Source organism: Sus scrofa, chromosome 1, assembly GCF_054392235.1.
Source record: "Sus scrofa isolate SSC_HxYL_T2T_F1_AM1 chromosome 1, Sscrofa_HxYL_maternal_Yorkshire_Landrace_v2.0, whole genome shotgun sequence".
NCBI classification, from domain to species: Eukaryota; Metazoa; Chordata; class Mammalia; order Artiodactyla; family Suidae; genus Sus; species Sus scrofa.
Window position 1 is genome coordinate 151,965,724 of NC_139383.1, and position 5,310 is coordinate 151,971,033.

Consider the following 5,310-nt stretch of genomic DNA (forward strand, 5'->3'; position numbering starts at 1 on the left):
GAGCACGGGCACACCCGCGGGACGGCCACCGCCACAGCCCCCACCGCCGGGACGGCCAGCCAGCTCCCTCCTGGCCGCGGCCCGCAGGCTCCCGAGCCCAACCGCGGGCAAGCAGGTCAGCTCCACCCCCGGGAGCTCAGGGTGCGGGTCCGGGCGCCACACACCGCCCCCCGGGGGCTACCTTGGCGCAGGCCACTGCCGCTTACCATCGCCTACCAGGTGGCCATCGATCCCGCCACCGGCCGCACGCCAACACGCCTCCCTCCGGCAGGAGGGACTGGCCTTCCCGGGGTCGCTCCCGACAGGCTCCGGCTTCCGCTCCCCGCGCTGGCCTCCGTTTCTCCGCCGCAGCAGCTGGGTGAGGGCGACAACGGACACGCGCAAGCACGCCTCAGCAAGGGGCCCGGCTGCCCAAGGCACAGGGGCCGGGCCCCCCACCGCCCAGGGCCTGTGGGCAGCCTGGCTGCCACCTGTCCCTGGCCTCCCCCCTCTCACTGGGTGCCAGCAGCCAAAGGGCCACACGAGTGGCCAGCACTGCCCCTTCGCTGGGGCGCCACAGCGCGACACGGGCTGCCGCCGCCTCGCCACACCAGGAACCGCGCCTCCCTCAGGCTCCCTAAGGCCCTGCCCACCCGCACCCCTCCCAGCTTCAGAAGAGTCCACCCCAACCCCGAGTCCGATTCCGCCCCCAGGCCCACCCTGGGGCTCTCCCTCTCACCCCGATGGGAAAACACCCTCGCTCCGGCCACCGACACTGCCTGCCCACGCAGGGAGAGACACACGCGGCCCAGAGTGCTCTGCAGGAGCCTCACCTCAGGACCGCTGACGTGCCCCTGGGGGCAAGGTCTCCGCCCCGAGAGCGGCTCCGCGGGCCCTGGACCCGGGGCGCCCATGGGCACACCTGCACTCCACCCCTGCTATCCCCAGCACGCTCTCAGGACCCCGGGCAAAACACAGACCCTTCTGCTGGACCCTCCGGGACCCCAAGGGCCCTGGAGCCTGGGCGAGACCCCGCAGGGCCGCACCTCGCCCTGACCGCCAATGGCCAGGGGCGTCCCCTGCCGCCAGGCTGTGGGCTCGGGTCGCTCGCCCTTCACCCTCCAGGCCCGCCACACCAGGCCCCCTGGCGCGCGGGACCTGGGTCCCTCAGGCAGGTCTCCCCGGGGCACCCTGGGGACACCGGAGGCCTGCCTGCCCCAAACCCCGCCCCACGGCTGCCGCCTGTCCACCGGACACAACGCAACCCGCACAGACCGCCTGCCGCCGGGCGCCCGGAGCCTGCCACCAGTTGGGCGCTCGGGCCCCACGCAAGGCACACGCCACAGCCCCGCCGCCAGCACCGGAAGGCCCGCCGGGCCCCATGGGACCCTCTCCTTTGCGTGCCACACCCATGCACACCCAGGCCTCCCTAACTCCAGCACCAGCATCTCCACGGGAGACGCACTAGACCCTGGGCCCAGCGGGACCCTCGCACCGAAACTCACGCCCCTTCCGCCGCCGCCTGCCCCCTTTCCTCCACAGCAGACTCCCTCCTTGCCACCAGCTCCCGCCCGGCACCAGCTCGGCTGGGCTCCAGTCCGCAGGCGTGGCTAGCTCTGCTGGGTATCAACATCACACTGCCTCCCACTGCGCAACTACCTGTCCTCCCTCCCCGGGAACACGGCCTCAGCCAGGGCAGAGGCGCCGCACGGCCTCAATGCCCAGCCTCGTGTGTGGACACCTTAGCGGCCCCGGGAGCTGGCCGCGGGCTCACACTTCTCTGCCCCGCCGGCACCCATGACCGGCCAGGGCACAGGCACCCAGCTCCCATTCACGTGCCCGGGACCCCTCCGTCCTGCCTTCCACGCGCCGCCCAAATCTCTGAGGATATCCCACATCATAGCCCAGGCCGCCCTGAAGGCACTGCCGCCCCGGGCACCCAACACTCCCCCTCACGGTGCTCTGCGCACACTGGCCCAGGACCTCTGGCCCTCCTGCACTTCTCTCGACCCCAGTCCGCGGCCGACTCGGCACCGCCCAGGGCCACCTGGCGCCCCACCGCCTCCACGTCTGTGGGAAATGCTGCAGGGGCTCCAGGGTTCTCGATGACCACCAAGGACTCTGCGAGGGAAAGGCACTGGCAGCCCCGCCGACCCCGTGAAGGCCCAGGCCAAGGCGTCCGACCCCGCCCAAACGGCCATCTCGGCAAGGCCCCCCGGCCGGCCTCCTCTCTCCCCACCAGAACCTGGGTCGGCAGTCCCGCCGAGGCCAAGGCCCCCGCTGCTCACCCGCAACCTACAGACACCCTCTGCGCCCGACACCGCGGGCAGGACCCCGCGGAGGCCTCACGGAGGCAGCCGCAGGCCTGAGAGCCCAGCGGCGCTCACACACACCGCAGGCAGCCCACCCCACACTGGGCCTGCCACTCCCAAGGCTTTCCCGCCGGGCACCGGGGCCCCGGGGCCCCGGGGCTGCCCTCGAGGAGGCCAGCCCCAAGGCTCCTCTCCCCATGGCCCTCCGCGGCCACCGGAGGCCTGCCTGCCCCCACCTGCGCCCCAGGGCTGCACGCACCCAAGGGAGCCAAGGCAACGGGACCCTCCCCCGACGTCCCCTGTGGGAGCCACGTGCCGGACCTCAGTTTGCGATGAGGAGACGGTAGTGAGTTCTCACTCATTTTGTTCAGATTTTCCAAGGAATGCGTTTGTGGGTGTCATCATCGATCCGAGCACGGGCACACCCGCGGGACGGCCACCGCCACAGCCCCCACCGCCGGGACGGCCAGCCAGCTCCCTCCTGGCCGCGGCCCGCAGGCTCCCGAGCCCAACCGCGGGCAAGCAGGTCAGCTCCACCCCCGGGAGCTCAGGGTGCGGGTCCGGGCGCCACACACCGCCCCCCGGGGGCTACCTTGGCGCAGGCCACTGCCGCTTACCATCGCCTACCAGGTGGCCATCGATCCCGCCACCGGCCGCACGCCAACACGCCTCCCTCCGGCAGGAGGGACTGGCCTTCCCGGGGTCGCTCCCGACAGGCTCCGGCTTCCGCTCCCCGCGCTGGCCTCCGTTTCTCCGCCGCAGCAGCTGGGTGAGGGCGACAACGGACACGCGCAAGCACGCCTCAGCAAGGGGCCCGGCTGCCCAAGGCACAGGGGCCGGGCCCCCCACCGCCCAGGGCCTGTGGGCAGCCTGGCTGCCACCTGTCCCTGGCCTCCCCCCTCTCACTGGGTGCCAGCAGCCAAAGGGCCACACGAGTGGCCAGCACTGCCCCTTCGCTGGGGCGCCACAGCGCGACACGTGCTGCCGCCGCCTCGCCACACCAGGAACCGCGCCTCCCTCAGGCTCCCTAAGGCCCTGCCCACCCGCACCCCTCCCAGCTTCAGAAGAGTCCACCCCAACCCCGAGTCCGATTCCGCCCCCAGGCCCACCCTGGGGCTCTCCCTCTCACCCCGATGGGAAAACACCCTCGCTCCGGCCACCGACACTGCCTGCCCACGCAGGGAGAGACACACGCGGCCCAGAGTGCTCTGCAGGAGCCTCACCTCAGGACCGCTGACGTGCCCCTGGGGGCAAGGTCTCCGCCCCGAGAGCGGCTCCGCGGGCCCTGGACCCGGGGCGCCCATGGGCACACCTGCACTCCACCCCTGCTATCCCCAGCACGCTCTCAGGACCCCGGGCAAAACACAGACCCTTCTGCTGGACCCTCCGGGACCCCAAGGGCCCTGGAGCCTGTGCGAGACCCCGCAGGGCCGCACCTCGCCCTGACCGCCAATGGCCAGGGGCGTCCCCTGCCGCCAGGCTGTGGGCTCGGGTCGCTCGCCCTTCACCCTCCAGGCCCGCCACACCAGGCCCCCTGGCGCGCGGGACCTGGGTCCCTCAGGCAGGTCTCCCCGGGGCACCCTGGGGACACCGGAGGCCTGCCTGCCCCAAACCCCGCCCCACGGCTGCCGCCTGTCCACCGGACACAACGCAACCCGCACAGACCGCCTGCCGCCGGGCGCCCGGAGCCTGCCACCAGTTGGGCGCTCGGGCCCCACGCAAGGCACACGCCACAGCCCCGCCGCCAGCACCGGAAGGCCCGCCGGGCCCCATGGGACCCTCTCCTTTGCGTGCCACACCCATGCACACCCAGGCCTCCCTAACTCCAGCACCAGCATCTCCACGGGAGACGCACTAGACCCTGGGCCCAGCGGGACCCTCGCACCGAAACTCACGCCCCTTCCGCCGCCGCCTGCCCCCTTTCCTCCACAGCAGACTCCCTCCTTGCCACCAGCTCCCGCCCGGCACCAGCTCGGCTGGGCTCCAGTCCGCAGGCGTGGCTAGCTCTGCTGGGTATCAACATCACACTGCCTCCCACTGCGCAACTCCCTGTCCTCCCTCCCCGGGAACACGGCCTCAGCCAGGGCAGAGGCGCCGCACGGCCTCAATGCCCAGCCTCGTGTGTGGACACCTTAGCGGCCCCGGGAGCTGGCCGCGGGCTCACACTTCTCTGCCCCGCCGGCACCCATGACCGGCCAGGGCACAGGCACCCAGCTCCCATTCACGTGCCCGGGACCCCTCCGTCCTGCCTTCCACGCGCCGACCAAATCTCTGAGGATATCCCACATCATAGCCCAGGCCGCCCTGAAGGCACTGCCGCCCCGGGCACCCAACACTCCCCCTCACGGTGCTCTGCGCACACTGGCCCAGGACCTCTGGCCCTCCTGCACTTCTCTCGACCCCAGTCCGCGGCCGACTCGGCACCGCCCAGGGCCACCTGGCGCCCCACCGCCTCCACGTCTGTGGGAAATGCTGCAGGGGCTCCAGGGTTCTCGATGACCACCAAGGACTCTGCGAGGGAAAGGCACTGGCAGCTCCGCCGACCCCGTGAAGGCCCAGGCCAAGGCGTCCGACACCGCCCAAACGGCCATCTCGGCAAGGCCCCCCGGCCGGCCTCCTCTCTCCCCACCAGAACCTGGGTCGGCAGTCCCGCCGAGGCCAAGGCCCCCGCTGCTCACCCGCAACCTACAGACACCCTCTGCGCCCGACACCCCGGGCAGGACCCCGCGGAGGCCTCACGGAGGCAGCCGCAGGCCTGAGAGCCCAGCGGCGCTCACACACACCGCAGGCAGCCCACCCCACACTGGGCCTGCCACTCCCAAGGCTTTCCCGCCGGGCACCGGGGCCCCGGGGCCCCGGGGCTGCCCGCGAGGAGGCCAGCCCCAAGGCTCCTCTCCCCATGGCCCTCCGCGGCCACCGGAGGCCTGCCTGCCCCCACCTGCGCCCCAGGGCTGCACGCACCCAAGGGAGCCAAGGCAACGGGACCCTCCCCCGACGTCCCCTGTGGGAGCCACGTGCC

The 5,310-nt window shown here is 72.6% G+C and overlaps 1 non-coding gene across 1 annotated transcript; it reads right to left on the minus strand.

Annotated features, from left to right (window-relative positions):
- Nucleotides 1-2,608: 2,608 nt before the first annotated feature.
- LOC146406654 (small nucleolar RNA SNORD116) lies at nucleotides 2,609-2,702 on the minus strand. Its single transcript, XR_014833864.1, has one exon. It is a non-coding gene; the product is annotated as a small nucleolar RNA SNORD116 (small nucleolar RNA).
- Between the last annotated feature and the right edge of the window lie 2,608 nt (nucleotides 2,703-5,310).